Source organism: Schistocerca americana, chromosome X (assembly GCF_021461395.2).
Source record: "Schistocerca americana isolate TAMUIC-IGC-003095 chromosome X, iqSchAmer2.1, whole genome shotgun sequence".
Taxonomy (NCBI): Eukaryota; Metazoa; Arthropoda; class Insecta; order Orthoptera; family Acrididae; genus Schistocerca; species Schistocerca americana.
This window is the reverse complement of record NC_060130.1, coordinates 671,224,668-671,248,548: the sequence shown is the minus strand read 5'-3', so window position 1 is coordinate 671,248,548 and position 23,881 is coordinate 671,224,668. Positions and strand designations below refer to the sequence as shown.

The following is a 23,881-nucleotide window of genomic DNA, read 5'->3' as shown; positions in this document are numbered from 1 at the left end:
TGTGGTTTTTTATTACATTACTGGCCATTAAAATTGCTACACCAAGAAGAAATGCGGATGATAAACGGGTATTCATTGGACAAATATATTATATTAGAACTGACATGTGATTACATTTTCAGGCAATTTGGGTGCATAGATCCTGAGAAATTAGTTCCCAGAACAACCACCTCTGGTCGTAATAACGGCCTTGATACGCCTGGGCATTGAGTCAAACAGAGCTTGGATGGCATATACAGGTACAGCTGTCCATGCAGCTTCAACACGATGCCACAGTTCATCAAGAGTAGTGACTGGCTTATTGTGACGAGCCAGTTACTCGACCACCATTGGCCAGACGTTTTCAATTGGTGAGAGATCTGGAGAATGCGCTGGCCAGGGCAGCAGTCGAACGTTTCCTGTATCCAGAAAGGCCCGTTCAGGACCTGCAACATGCGTTCGTGCATTATCTTGCTGAAATGTAGGGTTTCGCAGTGATCGAATGAAGGGTAGAGCCACGGGTCGTAACACATCTGAAATGTAACGTCCACTGATCAAAGTGCCGTCAATGCGAACAAGAGGTGACCGAAACGTGTAACCAATGGCACCCCATACTATCACGCTGGGTGATACGCCAGTATGGCGATGACGAATACACACTTCCAATGTGCGTTCACCGTGATGTCGCCAAACATTGATGCGACCATCATGAATGCTGTAAACAGAACTTGGATTCATCCGAAAAAAATGACGTTTTGCTATTCGTGCACTCAGGTTCGTCGTTGAGTACACCATCGCAGGCGCTCCTATCTGTGATGCAGCGTCAAGGGTAACCGCAGCCGTGTTATCCGAGCTGATAATCCATGCTGCTGCAAACGTCATCGAACTGTCCGTGCAGATGGTTGTTGGCTTGCAAACGTCCCCTTCTGTTAATTCAGGGATCGAGACGTGACTGCACGATCCGTTACAGCCATGCGTATAAGATGCCTGTCATCTCGATACGAGGCCGCTGGGATCCAGTACGGCGTTCCGTATTACCCTCCTGAACCCACCGATTCCATATTCTGCTAACAGTCATTGGATCTCGACCAACGCGAGCATCAATGTCGCGATACGATAAACCGCAATCGCGATAGGCTACAATCAGACCTTTATCAAAGTCGGAAACGTGATGGTACATATTTCTCCTCCTTAGACGAGGCATCACAACAACGTTTCACCAGGCAACGCCGGTCAACTGCTGTTTGTGTATGAGAAATCGGTTGGAAACTTTCCTCATGTCAGCACGTTGTAGGTATCGCCACCGGCGCCATCCTTGTGTGAATGCTCTGAAAAGCTAATCATTTGCATATCACAGCATCTTCTTCCTGTCGGTTAAATTTCGCGTTTGTAGCACGTCATCTTAGTGGTGTAGCAATTTTAATGGCCAGTAGTGTAGTACACCAATTAATGTAATTAATGTCATCATCTGTCAAAAGCCTGAATAACCACCCTTTTGCAGCACATACCGCTGCGAGACGTGCAGGAAGAGAGTCAATGAGGTTCTGGAAGGTGCCGACAGGGATGTGGAGTCATGCCCACTACAGTGCCGTGGCCAGCTGCGCAAGGTTTCTCGATTAAGGATCCGCGGCACGAACAGCCCGTTCGAGGTGGAACCACAGATTCTCGACTGAATTTAAATCCGAGGACTTTGGTGGCCGGTGGAGTACGCTAAACTCATCCTGGAGCTCTTAGAACCACGCACGTACACTACAAGCTGTGTCACATGTTGTTGCATTGTCCTGCTGGTAGATACTTTCATGCTGTGGAAAACAAATTGCACGTATGGGACGACATGGTCCCAAAGAATAGATGCATACTTGTGTTGATCTATTGTGCCAGGGACGCCACAAAAACATTCCCTAGACCATAGTGCTCCCTCCTCTGGTCTTGACCCTTCCGACGATTGTTACAGAGTATTTGATTTCAAACGTTTCACTTCGTACTGACCAACAGTCATCTCTCCGATGTAGCTTAAAATATGAGTAATCTGAAAAGGTCATCTGTCGCGACTCAGCGGGCATTCAGAAGCAATATCGGCGTGCAAATTCCAGTCTTTGCCGCTGACGAACGGCAGTCCGAATGGGAACAGGAACCAGGTGCCTCCTGCGGAGACCCATTCGCTGCAACGTTCGCTGAACGGTCGTTGAGGGGACACTGCACTTTTGGTAGCTTCTTGGTGCATCTGAGCTGTCAGCTGGTCAGCAGTTACACGTCTCTTCGCCCGTATACATCTCCGCAGCCGTCGATCACCGCTGTCATCTTCAGACCAGGTGCATAGCTACTGCCTTGGCGCAGGTTTTGTATAGCTTCATTTTGCCATGCACGGTATACTTCAACCACGGCGGCAGGCGACCAGTTTCGGGAATACTTACACCCTTGGCCCGAAAGCCGATGATCATGCGCATATGGGCGTCAGATAAATCTCACCGTTTCCGCATTATGACAAGACAGCAATGTTTCCAGCGTCCCCTCTACACACTTCATATAACCTTAACTGCTAGTGCTGCCACCTGCGGTATGTGAGTTGTTATTGCACTCTGACGTCTAGCGTAGGTAGCGGTAATATTTATATGACAGGACCACGTGGTATCCGGACAGTCTCTCATCGTGTGTTCTTAATCCGTCAGTAATCGTTACAATTCTGTCTCCTCATTGCTTAGTTCTGAATTGAAAATAATTCAAAATGGTTCAAATGGCTCTGAGCACTATGGGACTCAACATCTTAGGTCATCAGTCCCCTAGAACTTAGAACTACTTAAACCTAACTAACCTAAGGACATCACACACATCCATGCCCGAGGCAGGATTCGAACCTGCGACCATAGCGGCCGCGCGGTTCCAGACTGTAGCGCCTAGAGTGAAAATAATTCACAAACATCTCCAGTTCTCTTCTCCTACTGTCATTCTAGAAAGTTCCACACTAATTTCATCCCCAAATCGTGCCTGCATCTAAGCTAGAATTTATAGCTTACTTGCAGAAGTACTGACAACTGCTCTTAGCCATCTGCAGCAGCTCACTAATTAGCCGAGAGAGGTAGCGTGGTGGTTAGGACACTGGGCTAGCATTCCGGAGGACGAAGGTCCTGTCCGGCCATCCTGATTTAGATTTACCGCTGTTTCCGTGAATGTCTTACGGCAAAATTCCAGGATGGTTCCTTTGAAAGGACGCAGCCTAATTCCTTTCCCATCCTTCCTCTACCCCACCTTTTCATCAATCCCTAATGATTTCAATGTCGACAAGATTTTAGACATTATTTTTCCTTCCTTCCCCACCAATGACACTGACATATCATCAACTTATAAAAATCTCGAAATACTTATAGTGTACTTCTGTTTTACTACATTTGCTGCATAGCAATGGATTCTATAGACTCCTACAAAACTACTTTATAGACTTTGGCATACCATCTAAGAGTATCGTACAGCAGCCCAAGAATAGCTTCGTAGTAATAGACGGAAAGTCATCGAGTAAAAAAGAAGTAATATCCGGCGTTCCCCAAGGAAGTGTTATAGGCCCACTATAGTTCCTGGTCTGTATTAACGACATAAGAGACAGTCTGTGTAGGCGTCTTAGATTGTTTGCAGAGGATGCTGTCATTTACCGCCTTGTAAAGTCATCAGATGATCAAAACGACTTGCAAAATGATTTAGATAAGATATCTGTATGGTGCGAAAAGTGGCAATTGACCCTGAATAAGGAAAAGTGTGAAGTTATTCGCATGAGTACTAAAAGAAATCAGCTGAATTTCGATTACGCGATAAGTCACACAAATCTGAAGGCTGTAAATTCAACTAAATACTTAAGGATTACAATTACAAACAACCTAAATTGGAACGATCACATAGATAATATTGTGGGTAGAGCAAACCAAAGACTGCGATTCATTGGCAGAACACTTTGAAGGTGCAACAGATCTACCAAAAAGACTGCTTACACTACGCTTGTCCGCCCTATTCTGGAGTACTTCTGTGCGATGTGGGATCCGCATCAGGTGGAACTGATGGATGACATCGAAAAAGCACAAAGAAGGGCAGCTCGTTTTGTATTATCGTGAAATAGGGGAGATAGTGTCACAGACATGATACTTGAATTGGAGTGGCAATCATTACAACAAAGGCGTTTTTCGTTGCGACGGCATCTTCTCATGAAATTTCAATCACCAGTTTTCTCCTCCGATTGCGAAAAGATTCAGTTGGCACCCACCTACATAGGGAGAAATGATCATCACGATAAAATAAGAGAAATCAGGGCTCGCACGGAAAAATTTAAGTGGTCGTTTTTCCCGCGTGCCGTTCGAGAGTGGAACGGTAGAGAGACAGCATGAAGGTGGTTCATTGAACCCTCTGCCAGGCACTTTATTGTGAATAACAGAGTAATCACGTTGATGTAGATGTAGATCTAGTGACTATATGCATTGAACTAACAAACTAACTACAAAGCGATATGTATTGCCGTGAGATTCGATGGAATGGCAAGAAACCACAAAAGAGTTAAAGGATTAGTGTTTCGAAGCAAAAGTATTAAATTTGGCTCAAAGGTGCTTACAACCATCCTCTGTATTGGTACAAAAGCGTTGCGCCCTGCGGCATCACGCTCGAGCTTGAGGACGCTGTCAACAGATGCGAAAAAAAGTTCAGAGCTGAGAAGTTCATATGACGTGTATAGTGGGTTAATAATGTCACATCGGCACCAAATTTCACTACACTTCTGCCCAAGGCCATCGTGGACGTGTCACGTGATGGAAAGCTCCTCACGAACCATCTTACCCACATTTCATCCCTTCTTTTGACGCTTCTGTGACGGAAGTCTGAACGACGACACCCAGCGACGAAATCACGCTGTTTTCTTATAGGTGGCCGAGGAGAAAATATCAGACACACCAACGCTCAAAATCGACGCGTAAAGGCCTCAGAGGGTGGCATAAAGGGTGTCAATGAAATCACCCCTTTCCTTGGGGCGTTGATGCCCGCACATTTTGCTGTCGAAAACGACAGTTCTCAGTGGCATGAGGACGTTCTTGACAACCTTTGACGCTGCTTGCACCGCCGGACGTTTCAACCTCTCTCTATGGACACTGTGGAGCAATGGAGTGCAGCGCGACCACAGTTCTTGCTCTCGTGTAGAGTGCTGTTTCACGCCCTCCTGTTTCACGCCCTCTTGTGCCACGACCATGGCGGGATGCGACATTGACATACGCACGAATAAAATGGCAAAGAGCCCCTCTAAGACGAACTCCCCCCCCCCCCTCGCAGTTTGGCAAAACCCTCCGTGGCACCTGCCCACATTTATTGAGAATTTTAAAACTATGCCTTAACAACTCAGGCATTGCAATAATGTATTTATCCGCCGATACCAGGCAGCGACTTTGAATTAAAATGTCGTCCCCCTGCACAGGAATTGCATATTATGTACTTGTGCAGGTTGTAACGCATGAACGGCAACATATAGAAGTTTGATCCGGTCGTTGGTCACAAACTGATAGCCAAAGCAGCTAAGGCGACAGCTTGCATAAAGGAGGATATCAGAGTTCGAGTCCTGATCCGGCACAAGCTTTCATTGTCGTCGTTCCATTATTGAGCTGATGGCTGCGCCCATTCTCGGCTGCAAATACATTTCATGTATGTTACACTTCAGATGAACTTCTCAGCTGCGTCTACACTTCGCTGTTCGAAGCGTCGTCGAACCCGAGGGCGACTGAGTAAGAAACCCCGGTTTTGCACTATTACAGAGGAAGGCTGTAGACACCTTTGAAGCAAAGTTCAAACTCACGCGTCGCAGTGGGAAACAATTACGGAGTTTCGAAAAGTGTAGAATGGCCATCCCACAGCTGATCTGAACATAACGGAGTATCTCTTCAATGAAACGGTATCAACTGACGTTCAGACCATACGATCTCAAAACAGTTACAGAACTGGAAGAAACTCCCATACTCATCTACCGAAATCTACTGGAAGTTCACGTCATACTATTGATGCAACATCTAGTTACAAGCACTTGTAGACGGATGTCCGGTGACAAATGGCAACACCTCTGTGGTGTTTTTGAGAGTATGTGTTCTCCACACTGCTGTTGTAAGGTAGTAGCCTACTCTGTCTAACTGTAACTTAGTTTAGTGATCTTGTAGTGGCGTGTCACCTCCGTTTCTTCAAATCTGTAGAAGACAGTTCCATCTCACTCAGAACAGAATGGGGGTAACTAAGAGGTTGTGAACCAGTTTCGGGAAATGTTCCATCACTCACGTCATTTAAGGATGATTGGACGGGGAGTTGTTTCAATACGAGTATAACGTCTTGGCCACCAAGTAACCTCACTCGGTGCTGATGTTGTGTGTCTCTTATACAACATATGAGTTATGAGTCTGCGTACTTGCAGAAGCAGCTACGGAATGAAAGCATCGCTGACTTGGTTAGATATTCAATCATCGACTGGCATCAGAAGTAACTAGGACATAGTGTTTTATTGCACAAATAAATTGAGATCTTACGTCATGAATAGTTTACATTCCGAAATTTTATGCAGATATTTGCAAAAGAGGGAAATAAAATGATTGCTGGAATGAGATCGGAATAGTAGGCCTTTATTTTGTTCGGTAATAGGTGAGGAACTGACTGCGTTTTAGTGATTGCTCCTCGTGAGTAATAAACAGTTCGCTTGAGGGTAGTGTGAATAATGATTTGCCATACATTTAATTCGATATTTCGAAAAAAATGATCTGTTTTATCGTGATCAAATTATCTCTCTTAATTGACACTGACATCAGGACGTCATGAATTCCCATAACAGTCAGTTCTAGAAGTAGTTTGTCAGCAGTGACTTATCAATTCCATGAGCACTCGTTACTGCATCCACCTTGTCCCTACCTCGATATAAATGCAAGAAGACATCCGACACTTTTCATGAAGGTACACAAATAAATATCATATTGTCGTACCTTAATCTGTAACCTGGAATTCAGTACTGTTGGATAATGCTATTTTGTTTGGATAACGTAATTTGAACCGAAAATTTTGATCAAACGCTTCGAATAATATCACTGAATATAAATACACACATCAAAAAAAGTTTTGCATCACCTCGGTTCCGAGAGTTCCGGAACCTGTACAGAAAATTGGAATAGAGATCAACACAAACATCATTTCCGCCCTTTTTATTGCTCATGAAAACCACAAATTACATGTTGTACCACCACACAGCGAGACCTTCAGAGGTGGTGGTCCAGACTGCTGTCCACACCGGTACCTCTAATACCCAATAGTACGTCCTCTTGCATTGATGCATGCCTGTATTCGTCGTGGCGTACTATCCACAAGTTCATCAAGGCACTGTTGGTCCAGATTGTACCACTCCTCAATGGCAATTCGGCGTAGATCCCTCAGAGTTGTTGGTGGGTCACGTCGTCCATAATCAGCCCTTTTCAGTCTATCCCAGGCATGTTCCACAGGGTTCATATCTGGAGAACATGCTGGCCACTCTAGTCGAGCGATGTCGTTATCCTCAAGGACGTCATTCACAAGATGTGCACGATTGGGCCGCGCGAATTGTCGTCCATGAAGAGGAGTGCCTCGCCAATATGTTGCCGACATGATCGCACTATCGTTCGGAGGATGGCACTCACGTATCGTACAGCTGTTACGGCGCCTTCCATGCCCACCAGTGGCATACGTCGGCCCCACATAATGCCACCCCAAAACAGCAGGGAACCTCCACCTTGCTGCACTCGCTGGACATTGAGTCTAAGGCGTTCAGCCTGAATGGGTTGCCTCCAAACACGTCTCCGACGATTGTCCTGTTGAAGTCATATGCGACACTAATCGGTTAAGAGAACGTGATGCCAGTCCTGAGCGGTCCATTCGGCATGTTGTTGGTTCCATCTGTACCGCACTGCATGGTGTCGTGGTTGCAAAGATGGACCTCGCCATGGACGTTGAGAGTGAAGACATGCATCATGCAGCCTACTGCGCACAGTTTGAGTCGTAACACGACATTCTGTGGCTGCACGAAAAGCATTATTCAACATGGTGGCGTTGCTGTCAGGGTTCCTCCGAATCATAATCCGTAGGTAGCGGTCATCCACTGCAGTAGTAGCTCTAGTAGCCCTTGGACGGCCTGAGCGAGGCATGTCATCGACAGTTCCTGTCTCTCTGTATCTCCTCCATGTCAGAACAACATCGCTTTGGTTCACTCCGAGACGCCTGGACACTTTCTTTGTTGAGAGCCCTTCCTGGCACAAAGTAACAATACTGACGCGATCGAACCGCGGTATTGACCGTCTAGACATGGTTGAACTACAGACAACACAAGCCGGTACCTCATTCCTGGTGGAATGACTGGAACTGATGGGCTGTCGGACCCCCTCCGTCTCATATGCGCTGCTCATGTACGGTTATTTACATCTTTGGGCGGGTTTAGTGACATATCTGAACAGTCAAAGGGACAGTGTCTATGTTACAATATCCACAGTCAACGTCTATCTTCCGGAGTTCTGGGAACCGGGGTGATGCATAACTTTTCTGATGTGTGTATTAAAATGAAACATATCTAGTGATTTATTTAAAGGCAGCTGAAATATCGGTTTTTATTGCACAGACATGTCTGCAGTGTGTCTGTGACTCAGTAACTTGTTACTGGAGGCTACCAGTTAAGGATAAAAGTTGCTCTTCTTTCTATCGCCGGATGCACGAAAACAGACCATAAGTCGCTATGACAGATACGAATGTGTAGTTTTCTAGACCTTTGATTTGAGTTTCTTCTAAGTCGTTACACTATTTGTCCCCAATAGTACTTATAGAAATGTGAGCTGAAGATGGCTGAAGTACGAAAAAAACATAATTGCAGTCAGAAGGAAACTTTGGGGACGGAATGAAGGAATTTTTTTAAAAATATCAGTGAGGAAATATAATTCGGCCATTGGAAGGATGAATCATATGACTCATGTTTTGACAAAAACAGAATATATGATTTAGTACCTGCGATGAGCCACGGTCAAGCAAATGGATGTATTTCAAAAAGCATTCTCGTAAAACGGCGCTGTCCAGTGGTCTCATGGATATTGTAAACACAGATGCAGCGTAGTAACTAAGCAAAATGCGTTAAATAATACAATTGTTAACCGCGGATGAATTTTCGGAGGAAGGTTGCAGCATAATATTTTTAGCTGTAGATTATGGCAGTACATTAAAATGAATATAGATCTATATTTGGAATAGCATTTGTCTTTATAAGGTGGTTTCTGTCCTTAGCGTTTCCACCACTGCTGTTTATTTATACATTAGCAAGGCAGCAGTTCTGCAACCACATTGGTATTTCCTTGCACGAAACAATAACATAAGTAGAACGACAGAAGTTTTGGATAATGTATCCATCAAGAAATATAGATCTGAATTAATAGCTGCAGGTCAACATATTTTGTTGTTGATTAACTCGTCTATGAAGTAATTCCACACACCCTGTGACAATAATAATTTCGAACTGAAATAAGCAGGAGAAATAATAAACCCATATCACTTTTGAAGGGAATATTTGCGCTCTGAAGTGCGGTGAAATTGGTTTATTCTTCGCCATAGAAATCATAAATAGGATAACTGAAGCAATTTTCAATCATGATATGATTACAAGAGTGGTTCGTCTCAACGGCCAGTTCCGATGTGGCGCTGTCTGGTGTCGCAGTCGTCCTCGATGCACCGCAACTCGTTCGACGAGAGGGTAGGTTGGATGTACTAAGTTGTGTGAGTGACTATTTCGAATTTAAAATCCTGTTACAATCGCGGGCACGAGAGATGGAAACCTGTGCTGTGCTCATGCTGAAGGAGCAATGCGGTTTCCGTTAGACGTTTATTTATTTACACCGTGCCACACTATTAAAGGGTCACTGTTTAGAAACCCCATAATTGTCTCCCATTGCGACCTAGCATTTTTAAATTTGTCTCAAAGGTGCCTACAACCTTCATTTGTGATGATGCAAAACCGTGGCACCCTGAGACGGGGGGGGGGGGGGGGGGGGGTCAGTGATTTTCTCTGTCTCGTGATGACTGGGTGTTGTGTGATGTCCTTAGGTTATTTAGGTTTAAGTAGTTCTAAGTTCTAGGGGACTGATGACCATAGCTGTTAAGTCCCATAGTGCTCAGAGCCATTTCAACCACCCTGAGACGTCACCTTCGTGCTCAGCAATGCTTCAGACAGCAGGGTGTTGACACATGCGAAGAAGAGGCCAAAGCTTAGTTCATGTGGGGTGTTAGGTGGGTTAATGGTCATATTGACACTAAATGTCATCACAGTTCTGCCTGACGCTACGCTGGACGTGTCACACTATGGGAAGGTCGTTACACCCGGTCTTACCCATGTTTCACCCCTCCTTTTGGCGCCTCTACGATTGAGGTCAGAACCGCGACACCCAGTGTTCAAATGGTTCAAATGGCTCTGAGCACTATGGGACTCAACTGTTGTGGTCATCAGTCCCCTAGAACTTAGAACTACTTAAACCTAACTAACCTAAGGACATCACACACATCCATGCCCGAGGCAGGATTCGAACCTGCGACCGTAGCAGCAGCGCCGCTCCGGACTGGAGTGCCTAGAACCGCACGGCCACCGCGACCGGCCAACACCCAGTGTAAAACCAACCGTGTTTTCTTATGGATCTGCAGCTAGCAGCGGCAGAGCCTTGTGGTGGCAGCTGTAAGTTCTCGTCCCACATAATTTAAAGAGATCTGACCGTGATCCTAATAGTTGGCTATCAAACTGTAGGGAGAGAGACTTGCTTTAGCTACTATCGCATAGAAAATTGTAGCAAATTGGGAATTTGTGGTAAGGTCTTATGGGACCAAACTACTGCGGTCATCGGTCCCTAAGCCTACACACTACTTAATCTAACTTAAATTAACTTACGCTAAGGAGGACGCACACACCCATGCCCGAGGGAGGCCTCGAACCTCCGACGGCGGAAGCCGTGCGGACCGTGATAAGATGCCTGAGACCGCGCGACTAAACCTGTAGCCTAGCTGCATTTGACGTGAGTTACCATTTATTACAAAATTTATCGTAAATTTTGGCAAGTTTCTTATGGAATAAAAGATAACGTCCTTTAATTTAGTTTTTTCAGTTTACAAAGAACCAAAACACTCCTAACTGTGGCGTACTCATTCACTTTGACGAAATTAACAAATTTGAAAAACACATTCACTCTAAAAAGTCACGAACCAACTAACATTCCCATACCAAGGAAATACTTCCGTCAGTGCACTATTAAATACTTTATAATATACGTAGGTCTCAAGCATAAACATTGATTTTAAATTTATCAAGCAATCAGTTACCATACAACACCTAGGTATAAGATCACATCTATACCTTTCTTTCCTTTTCATAAATCGTATTTGAATGTTCCCAAGCAAAACACTATTAACAAACAAGACATACCTAACCAAAGTCCGAGCGAGGGGGCGCAGTGGTTAGCACGCTGGACTCGCATTCGGGAGGACGACGGTTCAATCCCGCCTCCGACCATCCTGACTTAGGTTTTCCGTGATTTCCCTAAATCGCTTCAGGCAAATGCCGGGGTGGTTCCTTTGACAGGACACGACCGACTTACCTCCGCATCCGATGAGACCGATGACCTCACTGTTTGGTCTCTTCCTCTCAAATCAACCCAACCCCTAACCAAAGATAAGATAGGAATGATAATCTTTTCACTAAAAGTGTCTGCTGTAAGAGACACAAAAAAACCTTATATGCATTACTAATGCTTTGCACTTTTTCAAACACAGCACTTTGCTTACGCTCACTGCACTTACTAATACCCAAAGTTCTGGCAATACTGGGAAGGGTGGCATGGTGGGGGGGGGGGGGGGGGGGGGGAAGCGCCGCCGCGCCCCCCACCGACCCGGCAACCGCGCGGCATCCGGTAGTGGGGGAGGTGCAACGCAGTGGAGGGTTCGCACAGTGAGGGGCCCCGCTTTTGTGGCTCGTTGGTATTTCCGCGTGTGAGCGCGCCCTCAATCGTACATTAAAGGGGCACCGCCCTCCTCTGCTAATCCGTTTGTGGGCTCCTGCAGAGTAGACCTTTGCTGCCGTCGAATGAATGAGAAGGGTTTTACCCTCACAGAGCAATGTGTTTGTTTTGGTTGCGCCAAGCATCGTCTATAATAGGTGACCTGCATTATACCAGGCCTTAGACAGAGGATAGGCTTCACACACAAAAAAAAGAAAAAACAAAAGAAAAGGCTCTGAGCACTATGGGACTTAACATCTGAGGTTATCAGTACCCTAGAACTTAGAACTACTTAAACCTAACTAACCTAAGGACGTCACACACATCCATGCTCGAGGCAGTATTCGAGCCTGCGACCATAGCGGTCGCGCGGTTCCAGACTGTAGCGACTAGAACCGCTCGGCCACCAACGGCCGGCTTCCAAGGAACTACTGCAGCATTCCCTGTAACAGGAGTAAATACACTGATGAGCCAAAACATTACGCCCACCTGCTTAACAGCTTGTTTGTCTCTCTTTGGAACGAAATATAACACTGATTCTGCGTATCGGGGATCCAACAGTCTGTTGGTAGGTTTGAGGAGGTATATGGTATTAGCTGTCTACGCACAGCTCCTGTAATTCGCGTAAATAACGGGCCGCTTATTCGCGGTGATGGATTCCATATGAATATACGTCATATGAGTTAGGTCGCCAAGAAATCGCCGTGAGTTCACTATAATACTTCTCAAACTGCTGTAGCACGGTTCTGGTTCCGAGACATGGAGAGTTATGCTGTTGAAGTATGACATCACCGTCGGATAAGATATCAAGCATGAAAGGATGCAGGTGGTTCGCAGCTGTCATCTTGTTTTCAATTACTACCACAGGTACCATACAAGCGTAGAAGAATGTCTCCCATAGCATAATACTGCCCCCACCAGCCCGCGTCTGTGGCGCGCTGCACGTTTCGAGCCGCCGTTCGTCTCTTTGCAGAGACCTATTGCAGCAAAAATGTGATTCACCCGAACAGCCGACATGTTTCCATTGGCCGACGGTCGAATCCTGATGGTCCCGTGCCCACTGAAATGGTAACTTGCAATGTCGCTGGTCAACATGTGAACGCCTAGGGGTGGTCTCCTGTGGAGCTCCATGTCCAACAATGTACGATGGGCAGTGTGCTCCGAAACACTTGTGCGTGCACCAACATTGTGCCCTTTCGGCAGAGATTCCACAGATCACTTTCTACCCTACCTCACAGAGCCGATAAGCCTCTGAACCCCACGTTCCGTGAAGAGTTGTGGACGTTCAACCATTTAGGGCCCAGTGGTAGTTTCACTGTTCTTCTACCTCTTTCCGTAGATGCTTACAACAGTAGGCTTTCCGTGGCTTTCCTAAATCACTTCAGGCAAATTCCGTGATGATTTCTTCAATAAAGGCACAGCCCACCGTCTTCCCTGACGTTTCTCCATTAAAAGAATGCGTATAATCATATGTCATATAAACTGACGGGAAAAACTCAGAACACTAAAAAATAATGAATGTAGAGTAATGAAATTTCTGGAATACATTTGTCTAGGTAACATATTTAAGTGACCAACATCGTAAGATCACAAGTTACTGTAAGCGCGAGATTAGCCATTGTAAAAATGAAATGCTGTTACATCAATAACAAGTGTAGCAATAGAGTGACGAAACAAGCACGAAAATGCGCATGAACTGTTTTGTACAGCTGCCGGATGTCATATTGTGGGATGGGATGGAGTTCCATACCCGTTGCATTTCGTCGGTCAATAAAGGGACGGTTAAAGCCGTTAGTGGTTGACGCTGGAATTGTCGCCCAATGATATCCCATATGAACTCGATTGGAGACAGATCTGGTTGTCGAGTAGGCCAAGGCAACATGTCACACACTGTAAAGTATGTTGGGTTACAACAGCGGCATGTAGGCTATCGTTATCCTGTCGGAAAACATCTCTTGAAATGCTGTTCATAAATGGCAGCACAACAGGTGGAATCACCGGACTGACGTATAAATTTGCAGTCAGGGTGCATTGATAACCGCGAGAGTGCTCCTACTGTCATACGAAATCGCTCCCCAGACCATAACTCCAGGGGTTGGTCAATGTGTCTCGCAAGCAGACCGGTTGGTTGACGGTCCTCAACTGGTCTCCTTCTAACGAACGCGCAGCCATCACTGGCACAACGGAATACCAGATTTCATCAGAAACACAACACATCTCCACTCTGCCTTCCAATGAGCTCTCGCTTGACACCACTGAGGTCGCAAATGGTGGTGGTTTGGGGTCAGTGGAATACACGCTACACGGCATCTGGCTCGGAGTTGTCCTTGAAGTAACCGACTTATAACAGTTCGTTGTGTCACTGTGGTGCCAACTACTGCTCATATTGCTGCTGGAAATGCATGACGACGCGCCAGAGCCATACGCCAAAGACGGTGGTCATCCCTCTCGGTAGTGCCATGTGGCGTTCGGAGCCCGATCTTCTTGCGACCGTACGTCCTCGTGACCACCGCTGCCAGCAAATCATGTACAGTGGCTACATTCCTGCCAAATATTTCTGAAATCTCGCAGAAGGAACATCTATCTTCTCGTAGCCCTATTACAACTCAGTGAGGTGCTGATAATGGCGTCTTTGTTGCCTTAAAGGCATCCTTGCTTAGCATCAACTCATCACATCCAATCTCTAAGGTAACTGACGCTCACGAACGTTACAGTGTGTATCTAAAGCAAACCCGATTTGCATCCTCATAGTGGCGCTACTAGCGCCGCATTGATGCGACTGGCACGAAATCTGAATAGACATCATTTTTCTGATGGAGAATCAAGCCTACCAACTTCCGTTTCTGTCGTAAAACTCCCTGGTGTGGCATTTTTTTAATTGCTTAGTGTATGGAAACTTATATTATGTACACAAATACAATTTCTATGAAAATCCCTTGCATGAATAAATTAATAACACCAATGATGGAAACTTTAAGAAAAAGGCGTAGCTATGGAGACTGCATCGAAACGAACAGGGGACAGTCACTTAACGTTTCACATTCTTGCCCTCCGAAATAAGTACTTGTTTGTATACGACCATAAAGAAGACCTAGTTAGAAAGCGGACATTATTAAGGTTGCGATCATTAAGAACTACTACACATCGGCCGTCCTACAATTTCCGAGTTTGAACTTAGTCCTAGCGCACAATAATCATCAACGCAGTAACTACGATGGAAGCTTGAACTAAGAACAGATGTACATTCGACCAGTCAGTAGTGAGCAGGCAGTGTCAAGTAGTGAACGTGCGGTCGTAGTGTGTCAAAGTTTTGTCGCAAATCGCAATATAGCAAGGAACGGAACATCTGTAAATCAGGTGTTCAGGACATTCTTCGGAATGTGTTGAAGAGGAGAAACGTGTGTGCAAATTTTGTCCCGAACACTTTCACTCCAGAACGAGAACAACGATGCGTGGACGCTTGCCGGCACTTGATTGAAATACAAAACATAAACAGTTATTTTCTGGAAAAAGGCATCATGGGTGTCGAGAGACGGTGTTGCTGACGAACATACCACAAAACAACAAAGTGCAGATATTTACATGAAGGATCAGTGCTTCTGACGACGTAACTTATATTCAGGTCAATGTGACACATGAGTTGAATAACATCCCAAAGAAGAATTTTTCTGGTATCTTGACGTGGGTGAATTACGTTTCTGTTTGTTGTACTGAAGTGGGAGCAGACAACGCAGAACACCTGAAGCAGTAAAACCACCATCTTAACATTTCTGTATCATTTATTAATCCAGTATCGAAACTTTTTGCACTGAAGAGTTTTATATTGATACGTTGTGTCCTGCGAAAAGCGTTTTCTCATATTACTCTTGCTAGAGGAAGTAAATCGACCGTTCCTAATTGAAGGAAATGATGCCGCTAATCACTTCAAGTGTTTCAGAGCATTGTAAATTAGTGTTACCGAAAGGGATTTTCTGTCCGCTCCTCTTGAATACGAGTCAGGCATCACTTCACTCGGTCGCTCTTCCCGAATGATGAATTATGTAGGATACTAATAGCTAATAATTATAATAGCTAATAATTATTATAGCTAATAATTATTTTCTAGAATTTTTAAAAGCCATATTTCCCAGTTTTGGTGCGTTACGATATCAATTACTCTTGCAGATAGCATTATTATATGAAGCATAGATTTATAGCTACGCATCCGCATCCACTGAAATGAAGGTCTTCTGTGTTCCGTACTGCGGAAGCGACGCGGATACTGACACTAGGGGCAAGCTTTATAGGAAGTGGAAGTAGAAGCGGAGAAGAAAATTTTACGGTCCTCCCTGAGAAAGAAGCGACTGCCCGGTCGGCGCGGCTGCCTCGGAGGGTCAATGTCCTCGGACGCGTGAGGTGAGCACGTGCACATCCAGCATCTCACGCCTCTTTCGCAAATCTGTGCACACGATGTTTTCAACTGTGTGCTGTGTACACAACTATTGCCGTATTTTGCAAAACAGAATTACAGCAGTCATTAGATTGATGAATAAGTTGGAAATACCTAATTACATTACCACCTATAGCTGTATTTTCGGTGATATGTCCTTGCAATCTTCCAATCTGTGGAGTACCTTATCTATTCTGCAAGGGGGAGGAAGCGTGGTGAGATGGGTGGCGAAGGGGCTGACTGAGGCCTCCGAATCTCAAGAAAGCCAAAGAGGTTACAGGAACTCAAAATGAACAGTTCAAATTTCTAAGTGTTGAGATAGATAGTGAGATGTCGTGGAAAGCCCACGTTCAGGATCTTGTTCAAAGACTTAATACTGCCATTTTTACTATTCGAACGGTATCAAAGGTGAGTGATACTTCGACACGTAAATTAGTCTACTTTGCTTATTTTCATTCACTTATGTCGTATGGTATTATGTTTTGGGGTAACTCTTCCCATTCTAGGATATTTTTGGCTCAGAAACGGGCGGTTCGGGCAATAAGTGGTGTAAGTTCACGAACCTCTTGTCGACCTCTGTTCACGAGTCTGGGTATTTTGACATTGGCCTCTCAATATGTATATTCCTTATTGTCGTTTTTTGTTACCAATATTAGTTTATTCCCAAGAATAAGCAGCTTTCACTCGGTTAATACTCGGCACAAATCAAACCTCCATTTGGATCGGACTTCCTTAACTCTTGTGCGTATCATATCTGCCACACTCTCTCCCCTATTACGTGATAATACAAAACGAGCTGCCCTGTTTTTCACACTTTCGATGTCCTCCGTCAATCCCACCTGGTAAGGATCCCACACCGCGCAGCAATATTCTAACAGAGGACGAACGAGTGTAGTGTAAGCTGTCTCTTTAGTGGACTCGTTGCATCTTCTAAGTGTCCTGCCAATGAAACGCGACCTTCGGCTCGCCTTCCCCACAGTATTATCAATGTGGTCTTGCCAACTGAAGTTGTTCGTAATTTTAACACCCAGGTACTTAGTTGAATTGATAGCCTTGAGAATTGTACTATTTATCGAGTAACCGAATTCCAACGGATTTCTTTTGGAACTCATATGGGTCACCTCACACTTTTCGTTATTTAGCGTCAACTGCCACCTGCCACACCATACAGCAATCTTTTCTTAATCACTTTGCAACTGATACTGGTCTTCGGATGACCTTACTAGACGGTAAATTACAGCATCATCTGCGAACAACCTAAGAGAACTGCTCAGATTGTCACCCATGTCATTTATATAGATCAGGAACAGCAGAGGTCCCAGGACGCTTCCCTGGGGAACACCTGATATCACTTCAACTTTACTCGATTATTTGCCGTCTATTACTACGAACTGCGACCTTCCTGACAGGAAATCACGAATCCAGTCGCACAACTGAGACGATACCCCATAGGCCCGCAGCTTGATTAGAAGTCGCTTGTGAGGAACGGTGTCAAAAGCTTTCCGGAAATCTAGAAATACGGAATCAACTTGAGATCCCCTGTCAATAGCGGCCATTACTTCGTGCGAATAAAGCGAAAGAGCCTTCCTACAGCATATAGTCGACGATAGCGTCAGGACGGTTGAGTGTAGTAAGAACTGCCGTAGCTGGAGGATGGGGCGATCGGAGCAGATAAATAGATAGATAGAGAGAGAGAGATGGAGTGCGAGAGAGAGAGAGGGAGAGCGAGAGAGGGAAGTGTGGCTGGATGTCGGCCACTGGGGCATCCGGGGTCCGACGGGGGTCGATACAGGCTGGGCCGGCTAGCCCGGGCCCTCCAGTCGGCGAAAGTGCCGCAAACGGTTGCGCCGTACTCGTAGTCTGCAAGGCTACGGACGGTCGTGCGACGTGGACAAACTAGTACCAGCTTACAAATTGCCAAGTCGCGGGACGTTCTAAGGGGTGCCAAATGTGTACGGTTCCCTCATTGCCAGGGTCAGATGACGTGACCTAATATCAAAGGCCGCCGTCGACCATCTCGCATTGTAACGTCGGTAGAAAGCGCCAGTGTGCAGCACAACATGCCACAGCCGTTTAACACAGGAGTGCCGCTCTGCTTATTAGTGGATGCTTAGCGCCTGTCCACTAACATGTCACTTCTGGTATAAATTTTATTATGCACATATTTTCTCAAGATTTTTAGGAAATATCTCTCTATACGACCAAACATATTGCTTTAGTGGGATTCCAACAGCAACAAATGAGTTTAAGAGATTGTTAATTCCTGTCACAGCAGAACAGCCTTCAACCTACGCAGGGTGAGATGCTAAGACAGACCACCCCAAACGTAGGACCTCCACTCGTGACCTTGGGCAGTGGATTGCGGTGCTGTAATCTCGTTAAATTCTGATCAGGTTCCACAGCTGTGATGTTAAATTCATCCTAGGAGGATCTTTCCCTTACCACAGAAAATGAAGTAAAGTCGATGTCGTAATTCGGCAGATACAGACATAAATCACTAATTTCGTACGTCACAAAATTCGTCTATCTTATGTGCCTCACCCAGTGTGTAAAAAAAAAGGAAAGGCTAAGATAATCTGTTGCTTGTCCAGGAATATGCAAATAATCAGAGTATATGGAGTTATACCTATACACATTGTAATATGACCATGTACATAGAGGAGATCTTTGCATAAACATTCATTGGAATACTGGATGGTAAAGTACCCAAGAGCGTATTCTTTTACGCGTGGAGTTAAGGGGAGGAGGAGGAGCAAGAGGAAGCCACACGGTAGTTCCTGATTGGCCAATTTTTAAGTAACCAATGAACATACGTTCAGAATAATATGAAATCTAAACATCGAGAAATTATTTTATTCGTATCTGTTATTTTTTCAGCAACTGTAGTACATATTTCAGAATAAAATTGGGTAGTCAGCTGCACAGGTATTTTTAATTCACTTTACCAGGTTCAACAAATTAATTTGTCATTTCCAGAATCCTAAAAAATTAGGCACAAAATTAGGAAAATGTTTCATACATTAAACCTTGGTCATATGCATATGTATGAAGATGACAAATTAACTTGTTGAAATCGGTAAGCGAAAAAAAAATATCAATGCAACTTACGTCTTCTGAATTAAGAAACTATTTTGTAATGCTTTTGCGGTTAATAATACACCTCTGCTTGTGAGCTATTATGTATAAATGCCGTTATCTCAGTGTTATACGCCAATTTTAGCTTTTTATGAGATCAGTATACTTCGACCTTCGTATGTGTGAAGGCACTTCCTGTGTCGAGGCCTTGCGCCTACTCAGGCACGGGCTTTACCGATAACAGCCAGAGTTGGCTTCAGTCCGGCCGGCCACCAGGCGGCAACCACAGCGCCGCCAAAGGACACTGGCCCCGCGGACCTTTTCTCCTCCGCGGACCACGTGACATAAAGTGGCACTTGCAGTGTCCTGGCGCCTGGGCAGCAATTAGGCTGGCGTCCGGCTGCGATTGAGCAGTTTACTCTGAGTGCATTTGCTAGACTTGCGCCGTTTACAAAGGCATTCCCACAGTCAGGATCCAACTCTGGAACCGCCGCTGTAACGACGACGACTATGAGGGCGTTGCAGAGCTGGCAATTGAAGTAAGAGTGGACCTGCGACTGTAGAAGACCAACCGCTGGAGAAAGTTGCCAAACACAATTGAAGTCGTCAAGCGTGGCACGCGATGCTTCAGTGCAAGTGATCTGCATGGCTGGTGGAACCTCGTGTTTGGCGTGTACGACAACCACACATATATGAAAGCAACTCTTCAAAACTCTCGGTATATGGGTACCGGCTAAATTCTCTTTGACAGTTTGAAGTGGCAACAGATTATTGCAGACAAACGTATAACCCGAACTCAATGCAAGTGTTTAAAAAGGAAATTTTAGATACATGTCTGTAACTTTCATATGCTATACAATATTACAGAATTGGGGTTACACCTATTTCTAGATGGTACCCATCTGAAAACTTCCCTTCCAACACTCCATCGGCAAGATGACTGTGTGTAAGAAAGAATTTGTTGTAATGAACCTGTACACCTACAATTTTGAACCCCTACCTTTCTGTAAATTGTAAGACATTTCCAGGGGCAGATGTGAGCTCTGACCACAATCTATTGGTTATGAACTGTAGGTTAAAACTGAAAAACTGCTAAAAGGTGGGAATTTAAGGAGATGAGACCAGGATAAACTGACTAAACCAGAGGTTGTACAGAGTTTCAGAGAGAGCATAAGGGAACAATTGACAGGAATGGGGGAAAGAAATACAGTAGAAAAAATGGGTAACTTTGAGGGATGAAGTAGTGAAGGCAGCAGAGGATCAAGTAGGTAAAAAGGCGAGGGCTAGTAGAAATCCTTGGGTAACAGAAGAAATATTGAATTTAATTGATCAAAGGAGAAAATATATAAATGCAGTAAATGAAGCAGGCAAAAAGGAATACAAACGTCTAAAAAATGACATCGACAGGAAGTGCAAAATGGCTAAGCAGGGATGGCTAGAGGAAAAATGTAAGGATATAGAAGCTTATCTCACTAGGGGTAAGATAGATACTGCTTACAGGAAAATTAAAGAGACCTTTGGAGAAAAGAGAACCACTTGTATGAATATCAAGAGCTCAGATGGAAATCCAGTTCTAAGCAAAGAAGGGAAAGCAGAAAGGTGGAAGGAGTATATAGAGGGTCTATACAAGGGCGATGTACTTGAGGACCGTATTATGGAAATGGAAGAGGATGCAGATGAAGATGAAAAGGGAGATATGATACTGCGTGAAGAGTTTGATAGAGCACTGAAAGACCTAAGTCGAAACAAGGACCCGGTAGTAGACAACATTCCATTAGAACTACTGACAGCCTTGGGAGAGCCAGTCCTGCCAAAACTCTACCATTTGGTGAGAAAGACGTATGAGACAGGCGAAATACCCTCAGACTTCAAGAAGAATATAATAATTCCAATCCCAAAGAAAGCAGGTGTTGACAGATGTGAAAATTACCGAACTATCAGTTTAATAAGTCACGGCTGCAAAATACTAACACGAATTCTTTACAGACGAATGGAAAAACTAGTAGAAGCCGACCTCGGGGAAGATCAGTTTGGATTCCGTAGAAACATCGGAACACGTGAGGCAATACTGACCCTACGACTTATCTTAGAAGCTAGATTAAGGAAAGGCAAACCCACGTTTCTAGCATTTGTAGACTCAGAGAAATGTTAACTGGAATACTCTCTTTCAAATTCTGAAGGTGGCAGGGGTATAATACAGGGAACGAAAAGCTATTTACAATTTGTACAGAAACCAGATGGCAGTTATAAGGGTCGAGGGACATGAAAGTGAAGCAGTGGTTGGGAAGAAAGTGAGACAGGGATGTAGCCTCTTCCCGATGTTATTCAATCTGTATATTGAGCAAGCAGTGAAGGAAACAAAAGAAAAAGCAAAGGAATTGGAAGAACAGTTGAACGAAATGGATAGTGTCTTGGAAGGAGGATCGCCGGGGGGCGTGGCCGTGCGGTTCTGGGCGCTACAGTCTGGAGCCGAGCTACCGCTACGGTCGCAGGTTCGAATCCTGCCTCGGGCATGGATGTGTGTGATGTCCTTAGGTTAGTTAGGTTTAATTAGTTCTAAGTTCTAGGCGACTGATGACCTCAGAAGCTAAGTCGCATAGTGCTCAGAGCCATTTTGGAAGGAGGATATAAGATGAACATCAACAAAAGCAAAACGAGGATAATGGAATGTAGTCGAATTAAGTCAGGTGATGCTGGGGGAATTAGATTAGGAAATGAGACACTTAAAGTAGTAAAGGAGTTTTGCTATTTGGGGAGCAAAATAACTGACGATGGTCGAAAGAGAGGATATAAAATGTAGACTAGCAATGTCAAGGAAAGCGTTTCTGAAGAAAAGAAATTTGTTAACATCGAGTATAGATTTAAGTGTCAGGAAGTCATTTCTGAAAGTATTTGTATGGAGTGTAGCCATGTATGGAAGTGAAACATGGACGATAAATAGTTTGGACAAGAAGAGAATAGAAGCTTTCGAAATGTAGTGCTACAGAAGAATGCTGAAGATTAGGTGGGTAGATCACATAACTAATGAGGAGATATTGAACAGGATTGGGGAGAAGAGAAGTTTGTGGTACAACTTGACTAGAAGAAGGGATCGGTTGGTAGGACATGTTCTGAGGCATCAAGGGATCACCAGTTTAGTATTGGAGGGCAGCGTGGAGGGTAAAAATCGGAGAGGGAGATCAAGAGTTGAATACACTAAGCAGATTCAGAAGGATGTAGGTTGCAGTAGGTACTGGGAGATGAAGAAGCTTGCACAGGATAGAGTAGCATGGAGAGCTGCATCAAACCGGTCTCAGGACTGAGGACCACAACAACAACAGCAACAGCAACAACCTTTCTGTATGTGAGGGACATTCTCAAACGCTGAATGTACAGGGGATAGGTAAAATAACGTGAAAACCTGTACTTACTTGGGAATGGTTTGTTAATAAGGGGTTGGACCCCCATTTGCCTGTGATACAGATGCGATTCTTCTTGGAACACTTGCATATAATGATTGTGTAGTCTCCAGTGGAATTTTATGCCGCTCTTCGATCAGAACCTCTCCTAACTCCTGTAGTGACGAGGGAGGTGGAAATCTGCTCCGGAGTCTGCGCTTCAATACCGCCCACATGGGTTCGATAATGTTCAAGTCCGGGGACCGTGCTGGCCAGAAAGACGCTGCAGTTCAATTTCATACTCCTCATACCACTATTTTACTGCCCTAGCTGTGTGAATATGTCCATTATCGTCCTCAAAAATAGCAGCATTGTTGGGGAAAAACATTTGAATCATGGGGTTCACCCGATCACATGAAATGTTCACGTAATCGTTAGCTCTACTACGGCCTTTGAGAGTAGTGATGGGACCCGCAGAATACAACGATATGACTGCCCACACCATCACACTTCCACCTCCATGCTTAACCGTTGGACTCAAGCAATGAGGACTATAGGCCTCATTTGGTGTTCTCCAGATGTAAACCCGACCCGATGTTGGAAATAACGAAAATTCTGACTCGTCGGACCATATAACGTGTTTCCACTGGTCAGCCGTCCTGGATTTATGTTCCTGACACCATGTTTTCGCTTCTTTTAGCTAGTTGTCGTCACTGATGGTTTCGGTATAGCAGCTCGTCCATGAATATTCGCTTTATGGAATTCTCGGAGCACAGTGTCGATAGATATGGGGTCCCGAAGATGGCTATTGAGCTCTGCAGTCAGTTTAACCGCCGTAGTTTTGTGTTGTTTTGACACAATTCGTGTCAGCGTACGACGATCTCTGTCATTTAGTTTTCATTTGTGCCCACTATCACGTTTTCTCGCTGATGTCTTTCAATGTTTTATGTAGGCTGTCATGACTGTTGAAACAGTTGCTTATGGAACATTCA

The 23,881-nt window shown here is 44.8% G+C and overlaps 1 protein-coding gene across 5 annotated transcripts in view; it reads right to left on the bottom strand.

The window, feature by feature from the left end:
* LOC124555769 (cAMP-regulated phosphoprotein 21) overlaps window positions 1-23,881 on the bottom strand; it is a 989,726-nt gene that overhangs the window by 624,904 nt on the left and 340,941 nt on the right. The window lies entirely within an intron of this gene.